Source organism: Phyllobates terribilis, unplaced genomic scaffold, assembly GCF_046119375.1.
Source record: "Phyllobates terribilis strain yellow unplaced genomic scaffold, ASM4611937v1 Scaffold_5__5_contigs__length_657084704, whole genome shotgun sequence".
In the NCBI taxonomy this organism is placed as follows: domain Eukaryota; kingdom Metazoa; phylum Chordata; class Amphibia; order Anura; family Dendrobatidae; genus Phyllobates; species Phyllobates terribilis.
The window spans coordinates 646,374,285-646,395,341 of record NW_027362765.1 but is presented as its reverse complement, the minus strand read 5'-3'; positions in this window follow the sequence as shown (position 1 = coordinate 646,395,341).

Genomic DNA, 21,057 nt, shown 5'->3' with positions numbered 1-21,057 from the left:
TCGGAGAGGGGAAAATGTCAGTGAGCATTCCGATTTCAGTTACAGAGCGATTCGCCCGATGAGTCCTTGATATTAGGTCGTTTATAGCCAATTTTGACTTTTTGAAAACTTCATTTTTTGGTGGAAATATCCATTAAATGAGGGAATAATATGTGTGACGGTACCCCAGGAGAGATCCAAATGTGTGTGGGTAGAACATATATCCCACGGGGGTAAAATTGAAAAAAGTTGAAAAAAATTTTTTTTGGACTTAGTCATTTTTCCATCATTTTTCAGACTTTCGAAGAGGGCAAAATGTCAGTGAGCGTTCCGATTTCAGTTCCAGAGCGATTCGCCCGATGAGTCCTTGATATTAAGTCATTTTCAGCCAATTTTCTGACTTTTTGAAAACTTCACTTTTTGGTGAAAATATCCATTAAATGAGGGAATAATATGTGTGACGGTACCCCAGGAGAGATCCAAATGTGTGTGGGTAGAACATATATCCCACGGGGGTAAAATTGAAAAAAGTTGAAAAAAATTTTTTTTATACTTAGTCATTTTTCCATCATTTTTCAGACTTTCGGAGAGGGGAAAATATCGGTGAGTATTCCGATTTCAGTTCCAGAGTGTTTCGCCGGATGAGTCCTTGATATTAAGTCGTTTTCAGCCAATTTTCTGACTTTTTGAAAACTTCACTTTTTGGTGTAAATATCCATTAAATGAGGGAATAATATGTGTGAGGGTACCCCAGGAGAGATCCAAATGTGTGTGGGTAGAATGTATATCCCACATGGGTAAAATTGAAAAAAGTTAAAAAAAAAATTTTTTGGACTTAGTCATTTTTCCATCATTTTTCAGACTTTCGGAGAGGGGAAAATGTCAGTGAGCATTCCGATTTCAGTTCCAGAGCGATTCGCCCGATGAGTCCTTGATATTAAGTCGTTTTCAGCCAATTTTCTGACTTTTTGAAAACTTCACTTTTTGGTGAAAATATCCATTAAATGAGGGAATAATATGTGAGTGGGTACCACAGGAGAGTTCCAAATGTGTGTGGGTAGAACATATATCCCACGGGGGTAAAATTGAAAAAAGTTGAAAAAATTTTTTTTTGGACTTAGTAATTTTTCCATCATTTTTCAGACTTTCGGAGAGGGGAAAATGTCAGTGAGCATTCCGATTTCAGTTACAGAGCGATTCGCCCGATGAGTCCTTGATATTAGGTCGTTTATAGCCAATTTTGACTTTTTGAAAACTTCACTTTTTGGTGAAAATATCCATTAAATGAGGGAATAATATGTGTGAGGGTACCCCAGGAGAGATCCAAATGTGTGTGGGTAGAATGTATATCCCACAGGGGTAAAATTGAAAAAAGTTAAAAAAAAATTTTTTTGGACTTAGTCATTTTTCCATCATTTTTCAGACTTTCGGAGAGGGAAAAATGTCAGTGAGCATTCCGATTTCAGTTACAGAGCGATTCGCCCGATGAGTCCTTGATATTAGGTCTTTTATAGCCAATTTTGACTTTTTGAAAACTTCATTTTTTGGTGAAAATATCCATTAAATGAGGGAATAATATGTGTGAGGGTACCCCAGGAGAGTTCCAAATGTGTGTGGGTAGAATATATATCACACGGGGGTAAAATTGAAAAAAGTTGAAAAAAATGTTTTTTGGACTTAGTCATTTTTCCATCATTTTTCAGACTTTCGGAGAGGGGAAAATGTCTGTGAGTATTCCGATTTCAGTTCCAGAGTGTTTCGCCCGATGAGTCCTTGATATTAAGTCGTTTTCAGCCAATTTTCTGACTTTTTGAAAACTTCACTTTTTGGTGAAAATATCCATTAAATGAGGGAATAATATGTGTGACGGTACCCCAGGAGAGATCCAAATGTGTGTGGGTAGAACATATATCCCACGGGGGTAAAATTGAAAAAAGTTGAAAAAAATTTTTTTTGGACTTAGTCATTTTTCCATCATTTTTCAGACTTTCGAAGAGGGCAAAATGTCAGTGAGCGTTCCGATTTCAGTTCCAGAGCGATTCGCCCGATGAGTCCTTGATATTAAGTCATTTTCAGCCAATTTTCTGACTTTTTGAAAACTTCACTTTTTGGTGAAAATATCCATTAAATGAGGGAATAATATGTGTGACGGTACCCCAGGAGAGATCCAAATGTGTGTGGGTAGAACATATATCCCACGGGGGTAAAATTGAAAAAAGTTGAAAAAAATTTTTTTTGGACTTAGTCATTTTTCCATCATTTTTCAGACTTTCGGAGAGGGGAAAATATCGGTGAGTATTCCGATTTCAGTTCCAGAGTGTTTCGCCCGATGAGTCCTTGATATTAAGTCGTTTTCAGCCAATTTTCTGACTTTTTGAAAACTTCACTTTTTGGTGTAAATATCCATTAAATGAGGGAATAATATGTGTGAGGGTACCCCAGGAGAGATCCAAATGTGTGTGGGTAGAATGTATATCCCACATGGGTAAAATTGAAAAAAGTTAAAAAAAAATTTTTTGGACTTAGTCATTTTTCCATCATTTTTCAGACTTTCGGAGAGGGGAAAATGTCAGTGAGCATTCCGATTTCAGTTCCAGAGCGATTCGCCCGATGAGTCCTTGATATTAAGTCGTTTTCAGCCAATTTTCTGACTTTTTGAAAACTTCATTTTTTGGTGAAAATATCCATTAAATGAGGGAATAATATGTGTGAGGGTACCCCAGGAGAGTTCCAAATGTGTGTGGGTAGAATATATAACACAAAGGGTAAAATTGAAAAAAGTTGAAAAAAATGTTTTTTGGACTTAGTCATTTTTCCATCATTTTTCAGACTTTCGGAGAGGGGAAAATGTCAGTGAGTATTCCGATTTCAGTTCCAGAGTGTTTCGCCCGATGAGTCCTTGATATTAAGTCGTTTTCAGCCAATTTTCTGACTTTTTGAAAACTTCACTTTTTGGTGAAAATATCCATTAAATGAGGGAATAATATGTGTGAGGGTACCCCAGGAGAGTTCCAAATGTGTGTGGGTAGAACATATATCCCATGGGGGTAAAATTGAAAAAAGTACAAAAAAATTTTTTTTGGACTTAGTCATTTTTCCATCATTTTTCAGACTTTCGGAGAGGGAAAAATGTCAGTGAGCATTCCGATTTCAGTTACAGAGCGATTCGCCCGATGAGTCCTTGATATTAGGTCATTTATAGCCCAATTTTGACTTTTTGAAAACTTCACTTTTTGGTGAAAATATCCATTAAATGAGGGAATAATATGTGTGACGGTACCCCAGGAGAGATCCAAATGTGTGTGGGTAGAACATATATCCCACGGGGGTAAAATTGAAAAAAGTTGAAAAAAATTTTTTTTGGACTTAGTCATTTTTCCATCATTTTTCAGACTTTCGGAGAGGGGAAAATATTGGTGAGTATTCCGATTTCAGTTCCAGAGTGTTTCGCCCGATGAGTCCTTGATATTAAGTCGTTTTCAGCCAATTTTCTGACTTTTTGAAAACTTCACTTTTTGGTGTAAATATCCATTAAATTAGGGAATAATATGTGTGAGGGTACCCCAGGAGAGATCCAAATGTGTGTGGGTAGAATGTATATCCCACAGGGGTAAAATTGAAAAAAGTTAAAAAAAAATTTTTTTGGACTTAGTCATTTTTCCATCATTTTTCAGACTTTCGGAGAGGGGAAAATGTCAGTGAGCATTCCGATTTCAGTTCCAGAGCGATTCGCCCGATGAGTCCTTGATATTAAGTCGTTTTCAGCCAATTTTCTGACTTTTTGAAAACTTCACTTTTTGGTGAAAATATCCATTAAATGAGGGAATAATATGTGCGTGGGTACCACAGGAGAGTTCCAAATGTGTGTGGGTAGAACATATATCCCACGGGGGTAAAATTGAAAAAAGTTGAAAAAAATTTTTTTTGGACTTAGTCATTTTTCCATCATTTTTCAGACTTTCGAAGAGGGCAAAATGTCAGTGAGCGTTCCGATTTCAGTTCCAGAGCGATTCGCCCGATGAGTCCTTGATATTAAGTCATTTTCAGCCAATTTTCTGACTTTTTGAAAACTTCACTTTTTGGTGAAAATATCCATTAAATGAGGGAATAATATGTGTGACGGTACCCCAGGAGAGATCCAAATGTGTGTGGGTAGAACATATATCCCACGGGGGTAAAATTGAAAAAAGTTGAAAAAAATTTTTTTTGGACTTAGTCATTTTTCCATCATTTTTCAGACTTTCGGAGAGGGGAAAATATCGGTGAGTATTCCGATTTCAGTTCCAGAGTGTTTCGCCCGATGAGTCCTTGATATTAAGTCGTTTTCAGCCAATTTTCTGACTTTTTGAAAACTTCACTTTTTGGTGTAAATATCCATTAAATGAGGGAATAATATGTGTGAGGGTACCCCAGGAGAGATCCAAATGTGTGTGGGTAGAATGTATATCCCACATGGGTAAAATTGAAAAAAGTTAAAAAAAAATTTTTTTGGACTTAGTCATTTTTCCATCATTTTTCAGACTTTCGGAGAGGGGAAAATGTCAGTGAGCATTCCGATTTCAGTTCCAGAGCGATTCGCCCGATGAGTCCTTGATATTAAGTCGTTTTCAGCCAATTTTCTGACTTTTTGAAAACTTCATTTTTTGGTGAAAATATCCATTAAATGAGGGTATAATATGTGTGAGGGTACCCCAGGAGAGTTCCAAATGTGTGTGGGTAGAATATATAACACACGGGGGTAAAATTGAAAAAAGTTGAAAAAAATGTTTTTTGGACTTAGTCATTTTTCCATCATTTTTCAGACTTTCGGAGAGGGAAAAATGTCAGTGAGCATTCCGATTTCAGTTACAGAGCGATTCGCCCGATGAGTCCTTGATATTAGGTCATTTATAGCCCAATTTTGACTTTTTGAAAACTTCACTTTTTGGTGAAAATATCCATTAAATGAGGGAATAATATGTGTGACGGTACCCCAGGAGAGATCCAAATGTGTGTGGGTAGAACATATATCCCACGGGGGTAAAATTGAAAAAAGTTGAAAAAAATTTTTTTTGGACTTAGTCATTTTTCCATCATTTTTCAGACTTTCGGAGAGGGGAAAATATCGGTGAGTATTCCGATTTCAGTTCCAGAGTGTTTCGCCCGATGAGTCCTTGATATTAAGTCGTTTTCAGCCAATTTTCTGACTTTTTGAAAACTTCACTTTTTGGTGTAAATATCCATTAAATGAGGGAATAATATGTGTGAGGGTACCCCAGGAGAGATCCAAATGTGTGTGGGTAGAATGTATATCCCACATGGGTAAAATTGAAAAAAGTTAAAAAAAAAATTTTTTGGACTTAGTCATTTTTCCATCATTTTTCAGACTTTCGGAGAGGGGAAAATGTCAGTGAGCATTCCGATTTCAGTTCCAGAGCGATTCGCCCGATGAGTCCTTGATATTAAGTCGTTTTCAGCCAATTTTCTGACTTTTTGAAAACTTCACTTTTTGGTGAAAATATCCATTAAATGAGGGAATAATATGTGCGTGGGTACCACAGGAGAGTTCCAAATGTGTGTGGGTAGAACATATATCCCACGGGGGTAAAATTGAAAAAAGTTGAAAAAATTTTTTTTTGGACTTAGTAATTTTTCCATCATTTTTCAGACTTTCGGAGAGGGGAAAATGTCAGTGAGCATTCCGATTTCAGTTACAGAGCGATTCGCCCGATGAGTCCTTGATATTAGGTCGTTTATAGCCAATTTTGACTTTTTGAAAACTTCATTTTTTGGTGGAAATATCCATTAAATGAGGGAATAATATGTGTGAGGGTACCCCAGGAGAGTTCCAAATGTGTGTGGGTAGAATATATATCACACTGGGGTAAAATTGAAAAAAGTTGAAAGAAATGTTTTTTGGACTTAGTCATTTTTCCATCATTTTTCAGACTTTCGGAGAGGGGAAAATGTCAGTGAGCATTCCGATTTCAGTTCCAGAGCGATTCGCCCGATGAGTCCTTGATATTAAGTCGTTTTCAGCCAATTTTCTGACTTTTTGAAAACTTCACTTTTTGGTGAAAATATCCATTAAATGAGGGAATAATATGTGTGAGGGTACCCCAGGAGAGTTCCAAATGTGTGTGGGTAGAACATATATCCCATGGGGGTAAAATTGAAAAAAGTTGAAAAAATTTTTTTTTGGACTTAGTCATTTTTCCATCATTTTTCAGACTTTCGGAGAGGGAAAAATGTCAGTGAGCATTCCGATTTCAGTTACAGAGCGATTCGCCCGATGAGTCCTTGATATTAGGTCATTTATAGCCCAATTTTGACTTTTTGAAAACTTCACTTTTTGGTGAAAATATCCATTAAATGAGGGAATAATATGTGTGAGGGTACCCCAGGAGAGATCCAAATGTGTGTGGGTAGAATGTATATCCCACAGGGGTAAAATTGAAAAAAGTTAAAAAAAAATTTTTTTGGACTTAGTCATTTTTCCATCATTTTTCAGACTTTCGGAGAGGGAAAAATGTCAGTGAGCATTCCGATTTCAGTTACAGAGCGATTCGCCCGATGAGTCCTTGATATTAGGTCTTTTATAGCCAATTTTGACTTTTTGAAAACTTCATTTTTTGGTGAAAATATCCATTAAATGAGGGAATAATATGTGTGAGGGTACCCCAGGAGAGTTCCAAATGTGTGTGGGTAGAATATATATCACACGGGGGTAAAATTGAAAAAAGTTGAAAAAAATGTTTTTTGGACTTAGTCATTTTTCCATCATTTTTCAGACTTTCGGAGAGGGGAAAATGTCTGTGAGTATTCCGATTTCAGTTCCAGAGTGTTTCGCCCGATGAGTCCTTGATATTAAGTCGTTTTCAGCCAATTTTCTGACTTTTTGAAAACTTCACTTTTTGGTGAAAATATCCATTAAATGAGGGAATAATATGTGTGACGGTACCCCAGGAGAGATCCAAATGTGTGTGGGTAGAACATATATCCCACGGGGGTAAAATTGAAAAAAGTTGAAAAAAATTTTTTTTGGACTTAGTCATTTTTCCATCATTTTTCAGACTTTCGAAGAGGGCAAAATGTCAGTGAGCGTTCCGATTTCAGTTCCAGAGCGATTCGCCCGATGAGTCCTTGATATTAAGTCGTTTTCAGCCAATTTTCTGACTTTTTGAAAACTTCACTTTTTGGTGAAAATATCCATTAAATGAGGGAATAATATGTGTGACGGTACCCCAGGAGAGATCCAAATGTGTGTGGGTAGAACATATATCCCACGGGGGTAAAATTGAAAAAAGTTGAAAAAAATTTTTTTTGGACTTAGTCATTTTTCCATCATTTTTCAGACTTTCGGAGAGGGGAAAATATCGGTGAGTATTCCGATTTCAGTTCCAGAGTGTTTCGCCCGATGAGTCCTTGATATTAAGTCGTTTTCAGCCAATTTTCTGACTTTTTGAAAACTTCACTTTTTGGTGTAAATATCCATTAAATGAGGGAATAATATGTGTGAGGGTACCCCAGGAGAGATCCAAATGTGTGTGGGTAGAATGTATATCCCACATGGGTAAAATTGAAAAAAGTTAAAAAAAAATTTTTTGGACTTAGTCATTTTTCCATCATTTTTCAGACTTTCGGAGAGGGGAAAATGTCAGTGAGCATTCCGATTTCAGTTCCAGAGCGATTCGCCCGATGAGTCCTTGATATTAAGTCGTTTTCAGCCAATTTTCTGACTTTTTGAAAACTTCATTTTTTGGTGAAAATATCCATTAAATGAGGGAATAATATGTGTGAGGGTACCCCAGGAGAGTTCCAAATGTGTGTGGGTAGAATATATAACACACGGGGGTAAAATTGAAAAAAGTTGAAAAAAATGTTTTTTGGACTTAGTCATTTTTCCATCATTTTTCAGACTTTCGGAGAGGGGAAAATGTCAGTGAGTATTCCGATTTCAGTTCCAGAGTGTTTCGCCCGATGAGTCCTTGATATTAAGTCGTTTTCAGCCAATTTTCTGACTTTTTGAAAACTTCACTTTTTGGTGAAAATATCCATTAAATGAGGGAATAATATGTGTGAGGGTACCCCAGGAGAGTTCCAAATGTGTGTGGGTAGAACATATATCCCATGGGGGTAAAATTGAAAAAAGTACAAAAAAATTTTTTTTGGACTTAGTCATTTTTCCATCATTTTTCAGACTTTCGGAGAGGGAAAAATGTCAGTGAGCATTCCGATTTCAGTTACAGAGCGATTCGCCCGATGAGTCCTTGATATTAGGTCATTTATAGCCCAATTTTGACTTTTTGAAAACTTCACTTTTTGGTGAAAATATCCATTAAATGAGGGAATAATATGTGTGACGGTACCCCAGGAGAGATCCAAATGTGTGTGGGTAGAACATATATCCCACGGGGGTAAAATTGAAAAAAGTTGAAAAAAATTTTTTTTGGACTTAGTCATTTTTCCATCATTTTTCAGACTTTCGGAGAGGGGAAAATATTGGTGAGTATTCCGATTTCAGTTCCAGAGTGGTTCGCCCGATGAGTCCTTGATATTAAGTCGTTTTCAGCCAATTTTCTGACTTTTTGAAAACTTCACTTTTTGGTGTAAATATCCATTAAATTAGGGAATAATATGTGTGAGGGTACCCCAGGAGAGATCCAAATGTGTGTGGGTAGAATGTATATCCCACAGGGGTAAAATTGAAAAAAGTTAAAAAAAAATTTTTTTGGACTTAGTCATTTTTCCATCATTTTTCAGACTTTCGGAGAGGGGAAAATGTCAGTGAGCATTCCGATTTCAGTTCCAGAGCGATTCGCCCGATGAGTCCTTGATATTAAGTCGTTTTCAGCCAATTTTCTGACTTTTTGAAAACTTCACTTTTTGGTGAAAATATCCATTAAATGAGGGAATAATATGTGCGTGGGTACCACAGGAGAGTTCCAAATGTGTGTGGGTAGAACATATATCCCACGGGGGTAAAATTGAAAAAAGTTGAAAAAAATTTTTTTTGGACTTAGTCATTTTTCCATCATTTTTCAGACTTTCGGAGAGGGGAAAATATCGGTGAGTATTCCGATTTCAGTTCCAGAGTGTTTCGCCCGATGAGTCCTTGATATTAAGTCGTTTTCAGCCAATTTTCTGACTTTTTGAAAACTTCACTTTTTGGTGTAAATATCCATTAAATGAGGGAATAATATGTGTGAGGGTACCCCAGGAGAGATCCAAATGTGTGTGGGTAGAATGTATATCCCACATGGGTAAAATTGAAAAAAGTTAAAAAAAAATTTTTTTGGACTTAGTCATTTTTCCATCATTTTTCAGACTTTCGGAGAGGGGAAAATGTCAGTGAGCATTCCGATTTCAGTTCCAGAGCGATTCGCCCGATGAGTCCTTGATATTAAGTCGTTTTCAGCCAATTTTCTGACTTTTTGAAAACTTCATTTTTTGGTGAAAATATCCATTAAATGAGGGTATAATATGTGTGAGGGTACCCCAGGAGAGTTCCAAATGTGTGTGGGTAGAATACATAACACACGGGGGTAAAATTGAAAAAAGTTGAAAAAAATGTTTTTTGGACTTAGTCATTTTTCCATCATTTTTCAGACTTTCGGAGAGGGAAAAATGTCAGTGAGCATTCCGATTTCAGTTACAGAGCGATTCGCCCGATGAGTCCTTGATATTAGGTCATTTATAGCCCAATTTTGACTTTTTGAAAACTTCACTTTTTGGTGAAAATATCCATTAAATGAGGGAATAATATGTGTGACGGTACCCCAGGAGAGATCCAAATGTGTGTGGGTAGAACATATATCCCACGGGGGTAAAATTGAAAAAAGTTGAAAAAAATTTTTTTTGGACTTAGTCATTTTTCCATCATTTTTCAGACTTTCGGAGAGGGGAAAATATTGGTGAGTATTCCGATTTCAGTTCCAGACTGTTTCGCCCGATGAGTCCTTGATATTAAGTCGTTTTCAGCCAATTTTCTGACTTTTTGAAAACTTCACTTTTTGGTGTAAATATCCATTAAATGAGGGAATAATATGTGTGAGGGTACCCCAGGAGAGATCCAAATGTGTGTGGGTAGAATGTATATCCCACAGGGGTAAAATTGAAAAAAGTTAAAAAAAAATTTTTTTGGACTTAGTCATTTTTCCATCATTTTTCAGACTTTCGGAGAGGGGAAAATGTCAGTGAGCATTCCGATTTCAGTTCCAGAGCGATTCGCCCGATGAGTCCTTGATATTAAGTCGTTTTCAGCCAATTTTCTGACTTTTTGAAAACTTCACTTTTTGGTGAAAATATCCATTAAATGAGGGAATAATATGTGCGTGGGTACCACAGGAGAGTTCCAAATGTGTGTGGGTAGAACATATATCCCACGGGGGTAAAATTGAAAAAAGTTGAAAAAAATTTTTTTTGGACTTAGTCATTTTTCCATCATTTTTCAGACTTTCGGAGAGGGGAAAAAATCGGTGAGTATTCCGATTTCAGTTCCAGAGTGTTTCGCCCGATGAGTCCTTGATATTAAGTCGTTTTCAGCCAATTTTCTGACTTTTTGAAAACTTCACTTTTTGGTGAAAATATCCATTAAATGAGGGAATAATATGTGTGAGGGTACCCCAGGAGAGATCCAAATGTGTGTGGGTAGAATGTATATCCCACAGGGGTAAAATTGAAAAAAGTTAAAAAAAAATTTTTTTGGACTTAGTCATTTTTCCATCATTTTTCAGACTTTCGGAGAGGGAAAAATGTCAGTGAGCATTCCGATTTCAGTTACAGAGCGATTCGCCCGATGAGTCCTTGATATTAGGTCGTTTATAGCCAATTTTGACTTTTTGAAAACTTCATTTTTTGGTGAAAATATCCATTAAATGAGGGAATAATATGTGTGAGGGTACCCCAGGAGAGTTCCAAATGTGTGTGGGTAGAATATATATCACATGGGGGTAAAATTGAAAAAAGTTGAAAAAAATGTTTTTTGGACTTAGTCATTTTTCCATCATTTTTCAGACTTTCGGAGAGGGGAAAATGTCTGTGAGTATTCCGATTTCAGTTCCAGAGTGTTTCGCCCGATGAGTCCTTGATATTAAGTCGTTTTCAGCCAATTTTCTGACTTTTTGAAAACTTCACTTTTTGGTGAAAATATCCATTAAATGAGGGAATAATATGTGTGATGGTACCCCAGGAGAGATCCAAATGTGTGTGGGTAGAACATATATCCCACGGGGCTAAAATTGAAAAAAGTTGAAAAAAATTTTTTTTGGACTTAGTCATTTTTCCATCATTTTTCAGACTTTCGAAGAGGGCAAAATGTCAGTGAGCGTTCCGATTTCAGTTCCAGAGCGATTCGCCCGATGAGTCCTTGATATTAAGTCATTTTCAGCCAATTTTCTGACTTTTTGAAAACTTCACTTTTTGGTGAAAATATCCATTAAATGAGGGAATAATATGTGTGACGGTACCCCAGGAGAGATCCAAATGTGTGTGGGTAGAACATATATCCCACGGGGGTAAAATTGAAAAAAGTTGAAAAAAATTTTTTTTGGACTTAGTCATTTTTCCATCATTTTTCAGACTTTCGGAGAGGGGAAAATATCGGTGAGTATTCCGATTTCAGTTCCAGAGTGTTTCGCCCGATGAGTCCTTGATATTAAGTCGTTTTCAGCCAATTTTCTGACTTTTTGAAAACTTCACTTTTTGGTGAAAATATCCATTAAATGAGGGAATAATATGTGTGTGGGTACCACAGGAGAGTTCCAAATGTGTGTGGGTAGAACATATATCCCACGGGGGTAAAATTGAAAAAAGTTGAAAAAAATTTTTTTTGGACTTAGTCATTTTTCCATCATTTTTCAGACTTTCAGAGAGGGAAAAATGTCAGTGAGCATTCCGATTTCAGTTCCAGAGTGTTTCGCCCGATGAGTCCTTGATATTAAGTCGTTTTCAGCCAATTTTCTGACTTTTTGAAAACTTCACTTTTTGGTGAAAATATCCATTAAATGAGGGAATAATATGTGTGAGGGTACCCCAGGAGAGTTCCAAATGTGTGTGGGTAGAACATATATCCCATGGGGGTAAAATTGAAAAAAGTTGAAAAAAATTTTTTTTGGACTTAGTCATTTTTCCATCATTTTTCAGACTTTCGGAGAGGGAAAAATGTCAGTGAGCATTCCGATTTCAGTTACAGAGCGATTCGCCCGATGAGTCCTTGATATTAGGTCATTTATAGCCCAATTTTGACTTTTTGAAAACTTCACTTTTTGGTGAAAATATCCATTAAATGAGGGAATAATATGTGTGACGGTACCCCAGGAGAGATCCAAATGTGTGTGGGTAGAACATATATCCCACGGGGGTAAAATTGAAAAAAGTTGAAAAAAATTTTTTTTGGACTTAGTCATTTTTCCATCATTTTTCAGACTTTCGGAGAGGGGAAAATATCGGTGAGTATTCCGATTTCAGTTCCAGAGTGTTTCGCCCGATGAGTCCTTGATATTAAGTCGTTTTCAGCCAATTTTCTGACTTTTTGAAAACTTCACTTTTTGGTGTAAATATCCATTAAATGAGGGAATAATATGTGTGAGGGTACCCCAGGAGAGATCCAAATGTGTGTGGGTAGAATGTATATCCCACAGGGGTAAAATTGAAAAAAGTTAAAAAAAAATTTTTTTAGACTTAGTCATTTTTCCATCATTTTTCAGACTTTCGGAGAGGGGAAAATGTCAGTGAGCATTCCGATTTCAGTTCCAGAGCGATTCGCCCGATGGGTCCTTGATATTACGTCGTTTTCAGCCAATTTTCTGACTTTTTGAAAACTTCACTTTTTGGTGAAAATATCCATTAAATGAGGGAATAATATGTGCGTGGGTACCACAGGAGAGTTCCAAATGTGTGTGGGTAGAACATATATCCCACGGGGGTAAAATTGAAAAAAGTTGAAAAAAATTTTTTTTGGACTTAGTCATTTTTCCATCATTTTTCAGACTTTCAGAGAGGGAAAAATGTCAGTGAGCATTCCGATTTCAGTTACAGAGCGATTCGCCCGATGAGTCCTTGATATTAGGTCGTTTATAGCCAATTTTGACTTTTTGAAAACTTCATTTTTTGGTGAAAATATCCATTAAATGAGGGAATAATATGTGTGAGGGTACCCCAGGAGAGTTCCAAATGTGTGTGGGTAGAATATATAACACACGTCGGTAAAATTGAAAAAAGTTGAAAAAAATGTTTTTTGGACTTAGTCATTTTTCCATCATTTTTCAGACTTTCAGAGAGGGAAAAATGTCAGTGAGCATTCCGATTTCAGTTACAGAGCGATTCGCCCGATGAGTCCTTGATATTAGGTCGTTTATAGCCAATTTTGACTTTTTGAAAACTTCATTTTTTGGTGAAAATATCCATTAAATGAGGGAATAATATGTGTGAGGGTACCCCAGGAGAGTTCCAAATGTGTGTGGGTAGAATATATATCACACGGGGGTAAAATTGAAAAAAGTTGAAAAAAATGTTTTTTGGACTTAGTCATTTTTCCATCATTTTTCAGACTTTCGGAGAGGGGAAAATGTCAGTGAGTATTCCGATTTCAGTTCCAGAGTGTTTCGCCCGATGAGTCCTTGATATTAAGTCGTTTTCAGCCAATTTTCTGACTTTTTGAAAACTTCACTTTTTGGTGAAAATATCCATTAAATGAGGGAATAATATGTGTGAGGGTACCCCAGGAGAGTTCCAAATGTGTGTGGGTAGAACATATATCCCATGGGGGTAAAATTGAAAAAAGTTGAAAAAAATTTTTTTTGGACTTAGTCATTTTTCCATCATTTTTCAGACTTTCGGAGAGGGAAAAATGTCAGTGAGCATTCCGATTTCAGTTACAGAGCGATTCGCCCGATGAGTCCTTGATATTAGGTCATTTATAGCCCAATTTTGACTTTTTGAAAACTTCACTTTTTGGTGAAAATATCCATTAAATGAGGGAATAATATGTGTGACGGTACCCCAGGAGAGATCCAAATGTGTGTGGGTAGAACATATATCCCACGGGGGTAAAATTGAAAAAAGTTGAAAAAAATTTTTTTTGGACTTAGTCATTTTTCCATCATTTTTCAGACTTTCGGAGAGGGGAAAATATCGGTGAGTATTCCGATTTCAGTTCCAGAGTGTTTCGCCCGATGAGTCCTTGATATTAAGTCGTTTTCAGCCAATTTTCTGACTTTTTGAAAACTTCACTTTTTGGTGTAAATATCCATTAAATGAGGGAATAATATGTGTGAGGGTACCCCAGGAGAGATCCAAATGTGTGTGGGTAGAATGTATATCCCACAGGGGTAAAATTGAAAAAAGTTAAAAAAAAATTTTTTTAGACTTAGTCATTTTTCCATCATTTTTCAGACTTTCGGAGAGGGGAAAATGTCAGTGAGCATTCCGATTTCAGTTCCAGAGCGATTCGCCCGATGAGTCCTTGATATTACGTCGTTTTCAGCCAATTTTCTGACTTTTTGAAAACTTCACTTTTTGGTGAAAATATCCATTAAATGAGGGAATAATATGTGCGTGGGTACCACAGGAGAGTTCCAAATGTGTGTGGGTAGAACATATATCCCACGGGGGTAAAATTGAAAAAAGTTGAAAAAAATTTTTTTTGGACTTAGTCATTTTTCCATCATTTTTCAGACTTTCGGAGAGGGGAAAATGTCAGTGAGCATTCCGATTTCAGTTCCAGAGCGATTCGCCCAATGAGTCCTTGATATTACGTCGTTTTCAGCCAATTTTCTGACTTTTTGAAAACTTCACTTTTTGGTGAAAATATCCATTAAATGAGGGAATAATATGTGCGTGGGTACCACAGGAGAGTTCCAAATGTGTGTGGGTAGAACATATATCCCACGGGAGTAAAATTGAAAAAAATGTTTTTTGGACTTAGTCATTTTTCCATCATTTTTCAGACTTTCGGAGAGGGGAAAATGTCAGTGAGTATTCCGATTTCAGTTCCAGAGTGTTTCGCCCGATGAGTCCTTGATATTAAGTCGTTTTCAGCCAATTTTCTGACTTTTTGAAAACTTCACTTTTTGGTGAAAATATCCATTAAATGAGGGAATAATATGTGTGACGGTACCCCAGGAGAGATCCAAATGTGTGTGGGTAGAACATATATCCCACGGGGGTAAAATTGAAAAAAGTTGAAAAAAATTTTTTTTGGACTTAGTCATTTTTCCATCATTTTTCAGACTTTCGGAGAGAGCAAAATGTCAGTGAGCGTTCCGATTTCAGTTCCAGAGCGATTCGCCCGATGAGTCCTTGATATTAAGTCATTTTCAGCCAATTTTCTGACTTTTTGAAAACTTCACTTTTTGGTGAAAATATCCATTAAATGAGGGAATAATATGTGTGAGGGTACCCCAGGAGAGTTCCAAATGTGTGTGGGTAGAATATATATCCCATGGAGGTAAAATTGAAAAAAGTTTAAAAAATTTTTTTGGGACCTAGTCATTTTTCCATCATTTTTCAGACTTTTGGAGAGGGAAAAATGTCAGTGAGCATTCCGATTTCAGTTCCAGAGCGATTCGCACGATGAGTCCTTGATATTAAGTCGTTTTCAGCCAATTTTCTGACTTTTTGAAAACTTCACTTTTTGGTGAAAATATCCATTAAATGAGGGAATAATATGTGTGAGGGTACCCCAGGAGAGTTCCAAATGTGTGTGGGTAGAATATATATCCCATGGAGGTAAAATTGAAAAAAGTTGAAAAAAATGTTTTTTGGACTTAGTCATTTTTCCATCATTTTTCAGACTTTCAGAGAGGGAAAAATGTCAGTGAGCATTCCGATTTCAGTTACAGAGCGATTCGCCCGATGAGTCCTTGATATTAGGTCGTTTATAGCCAATTTTGACTTTTTGAAAACTTCATTTTTTGGTGAAAATATCCATTAAATGAGGGAATAATATGTGTGAGGGTACCCCAGGAGAGTTCCAAATGTGTGTGGGTAGAATATATATCACACGGGGGTAAAATTGAAAAAAGTTGAAAAAAATGTTTTTTGGACTTAGTCATTTTTCCATCATTTTTCAGACTTTCGGAGAGGGGAAAATGTCAGTGAGTATTCCGATTTCAGTTCCAGAGTGTTTCGCCCGATGAGTCCTTGATATTAAGTCGTTTTCAGCCAATTTTCTGACTTTTTGAAAACTTCACTTTTTGGTGAAAATATCCATTAAATGAGGGAATAATATGTGTGAGGGTACCCCAGGAGAGTTCCAAATGTGTGTGGGTAGAACATATATCCCATGGGGGTAAAATTGAAAAAAGTTGAAAAAAATTTTTTTTGGACTTAGTCATTTTTCCATCATTTTTCAGACTTTTGGAGAGGGAAAAATGTCAGTGAGCATTCCGATTTCAGTTACAGAGCGATTCGCCTGATGAGTCCTTGATATTAGGTCATTTATAGCCCAATTTTGACTTTTTGAAAACTTCACTTTTTGGTGAAAATATCCATTAAATGAGGGAATAATATGTGTGACGGTACCCCAGGAGAGATCCAAATGTGTGTGGGTAGAACATATATCCCACGGGGGTAAAATTGAAAAAAGTTGAAAAAAATTTTTTTTGGACTTAGTCATTTTTCCATCATTTTTTAGACTTTCGGAGAGGGGAAAATATCGGTGAGTATTCCGATTTCAGTTCCAGAGTGTTTCGCCCGATGAGTCCTTGATATTAAGTCGTTTTCAGCCAATTTTCTGACTTTTTGAAAACTTCACTTTTTGGTGAAAATATCCATTAAATGAGGGAATAATATGTGTGAGGGTACCCCAGGAGAGATCCAAATGTGTGTGGGTAGAATGTATATCCCACAGGGGTAAAATTGAAAAAAGTAAAAAAAAAATTTTTTTGGACTTAGTCATTTTTCCATCATTTTTCAGACTTTCGGAGAGGGGAAAATGTCAGTGAGCATTCCGATTTCACTTCCAGAGCGATTCGCCCGATGAGTCCTTGATATTAAGTCGTTTTCAGCCAATTTTCTGACTTTTTGAAAACTTCACTTTTTGGTGAAAATATCCATTAAATGAGGGAATAATATGTGCGTGGGTACCACAGGAGAGTTCCAAATGTGTGTGGGTAGAACATATATCCCACGGGGGTAAAATTGAAAAAAGTTGAAAAAAATTTTTTTTGGACTTAGTCATTTTTCCATCATTTTTCAGACTTTTGAAGAGGGAAAAATGTCAGTGAGTATTCCGATTTCAGTTCCAGAGTGATTCACCCGATGAGGCCTTGATATTAAGTCGTTTTCAGCCAATTTTCTGACTTTTTGAAAACTTCACTTTTTGGTGAAAATATCTATTAAATGAGGGAATAATATGTGTGAGGGTACCCCAGGAGAGTTCCAAATGTGTGTGGGTAGAATATATATCCCATGGGGGTAAAATTGAAAAAAGTTGAAAAAAATGTTTTTTGGACTTAGTAATTTTTCCATCATTTTTCAGACTTTCGGAGAGGGAAAAATGTCAGTGAGTATTCCGATTTCAGTTCCAGAGTGTTTCGCCCGATGAGTCCTTGATATTAAGTCGTTTTCAGCCAATTTTCTGACTTTTTGAAAACTTCACTTTTTGGTGAAAATATCCATTAAATGAGGGAATAATATGTGTGACGGTACCCCAGGAGAGATCCAAATGTGTGTGGGTAGAACGTATATCCCACGGGGGTAAAATTGAAAAAAGTTGAAAAAAATTTTTTTTGGACTTAGTCATTTTTCCATCATTTTTCAGACTTTCGGAGAGAGCAAAATGTCAGTGAGCGTTCCGATTTCAGTTCCAGAGCGATTCGCCCGATGAGTCCTTGATATTAAGTCATTTTCAGCCAATTTTCTGACTTTTTGAAAACTTCACTTTTTGGTGAAAATATCCATTAAATGAGGGAATAATATGTGTGAGGGTACCCCAGGAGAGTTCCAAATGTGTGTGGGTAGAATATATATCCCATGGAGGTAAAATTGAAAAAAGTTTAAAAAATTTTTTTGGGACCTAGTCATTTTTCCATCATTTTTCAGACTTTTGGAGAGGGAAAAATGTCAGTGAGCATTCCGATTTCAGTTACAGAGCGATTCGCCTGATGAGTCCTTGATATTAGGTCATTTATAGCCCAATTTTGACTTTTTGAAAACTTCACTTTTTGGTGAAAATATCCATTAAATGAGGGAATAATATGTGTGACGGTACCCCAGGAGAGATCCAAATGTGTGTGGGTAGAACATATATCCCACGGGGGTAAAATTGAAAAAAGTTGAAAAAAATTTTTTTTGGACTTAGTCATTTTTCCATCATTTTTCAGACTTTCGGAGAGGGGAAAATATCGGTGAGTATTCCGATTTCAGTTCCAGAGTGTTTCGCCCGATGAGTCCTTGATATTAAGTCGTTTTCAGCCAATTTTCTGACTTTTTGAAAACTTCACTTTTTGGTGTAAATATCCATTAAATGAGGGAATAATATGTGTGAGGGTACCCCAGGAGAGATCCAAATGTGTGTGGGTAGAATGTATATCCCACAGGGGTAAAATTGAAAAAAGTTAAAAAAAAATTTTTTTAGACTTAGTCATTTTTCCATCATTTTTCAGACTTTCGGAGAGGGGAAAATGTCAGTGAGCATTCCGATTTCAGTTCCAGAGCGATTCGCCCGATGAGTCCTTGATATTACGTCGTTTTCAGCCAATTTTCTGACTTTTTGAAAACTTCACTTTTTGGTGAAAATATCCATTAAATGAGGGAATAATATGTGCGTGGGTACCACAGGAGAGTTCCAAATGTGTGTGGGTAGAACATATATCCCACGGGAGTAAAATTGAAAAAAATGTTTTTTGGACTTAGTCATTTTTCCATCATTTTTCAGACTTTCGGAGAGGGGAAAATGTCAGTGAGTATTCCGATTTCAGTTCCAGAGTGTTTCGCCCGATGAGTCCTTGATATTAAGTCGTTTTCAGCCAATTTTCTGACTTTTTGAAAACTTCACTTTTTGGTGAAAATATCCATTAAATGAGGGAATAATATGTGTGACGGTACCCCAGGAGAGATCCAAATGTGTGTGGGTAGAACATATATCCCACGGGGGTAAAATTGAAAAAAGTTGAAAAAAATTTTTTTTGGACTTAGTCATTTTTCCATCATTTTTCAGACTTTCGGAGAGAGCAAAATGTCAGTGAGCGTTCCGATTTCAGTTCCAGAGCGATTCGCCCGATGAGTCCTTGATATTAAGTCATTTTCAGCCAATTTTCTGACTTTTTGAAAACTTCACTTTTTGGTGAAAATATCCATTAAATGAGGGAATAATATGTGTGAGGGTACCCCAGGAGAGTTCCAAATGTGTGTGGGTAGAATATATATCCCATGGAGGTAAAATTGAAAAAAGTTTAAAAAATTTTTTTGGGACCTAGTCATTTTTCCATCATTTTTCAGACTTTTGGAGAGGGAAAAATGTCAGTGAGCATTCCGATTTCAGTTCCAGAGCGATTCGCACGATGAGTCCTTGATATTAAGTCGTTTTCAGCCAATTTTCTGACTTTTTGAAAACTTCACTTTTTGGTGAAAATATCCATTAAATGAGGGAATAATATGTGTGAGGGTACCCCAGGAGAGTTCCAAATGTGTGTGGGTAGAATATATATCCCATGGAGGTAAAATTGAAAAAAGTTGAAAAAAATGTTTTTTGGACTTAGTCATTTTTCCATCATTTTTCAGACTTTCAGAGAGGGAAAAATGTCAGTGAGCATTCCGATTTCAGTTACAGAGCGATTCGCCCGATGAGTCCTTGATATTAGGTCGTTTATAGCCAATTTTGACTTTTTGAAAACTTCATTTTTTGGTGAAAATATCCATTAAATGAGGGAATAATATGTGTGAGGGTACCCCAGGAGAGTTCCAAATGTGTGTGGGTAGAATATATATCACACGGGGGTAAAATTGAAAAAAGTTGAAAAAAATGTTTTTTGGACTTAGTCATTTTTCCATCATTTTTCAGACTTTCGGAGAGGGGAAAATGTCAGTGAGTATTCCGATTTCAGTTCCAGAGTGTTTCGCCCGATGAGTCCTTGATATTAAGTCGTTTTCAGCCAATTTTCTGACTTTTTGAAAACTTCACTTTTTGGTGAAAATATCCATTAAATGAGGGAATAATATGTGTGAGGGTAACCCAGGAGAGTTCCAAATGTGTGTGGGTAGAACATATATCCCATGGGGGTAAAATTGAAAAAAGTTGAAAAAAATTTTTTTTGGACTTAGTCATTTTTCCATCATTTTTCAGACTTTTGGAGAGGGAAAAATGTCAGTGAGCATTCCGATTTCAGTTACAGAGCGATTCGCCTGATGAGTCCTTGATATTAGGTCATTTATAGCCCAATTTTGACTTTTTGAAAACTTCACTTTTTGGTGAAAATATCCATTAAATGAGGGAATAATATGTGTGACGGTACCCCAGGAGAGATCCAAATGTGTGTGGGTAGAACATATATCCCACGGGGGTAAAATTGAAAAAAGTTGAAAAAAATTTTTTTTGGACTTAGTCATTTTTCCATCATTTTTTAGACTTTCGGAGAGGGGAAAATATCGGTGAGTATTCCGATTTCAGTTCCAGAGTGTTTCGCCCGATGAGTCCTTGATATTAAGTCGTTTTCAGCCAATTTTCTGACTTTTTGAAAACTTCACTTTTTGGTGAAAATATCCATTAAATGAGGGAATAATATGTGCGTGGGTACCACAGGAGAGTTCCAAATGTGTGTGGGTAGAACATATATCCCACGGGGGTAAAATTGAAAAAAGTTGAAAAAAATTTTTTTTGGACTTAGTCATTTTTCCATCATTTTTCAGACTTTTGAAGAGGGAAAAATGTCAGTGAGTATTCCGATTTCAGTTCCAGAGTGATTCACCCGATGAGGCCTTGATATTAAGTTGTTTTCAGCCAATTTTCTGACTTTTTGAAAACTTCACTTTTTGGTGAAAATATCTATTAAATGAGGGAATAATATGTGTGAGGGTACCCCAGGAGAGTTCCAAATGTGTGTGGGTAGAATATATATCCCATGGGGGTAAAATTGAAAAAAGTTGAAAAAAATGTTT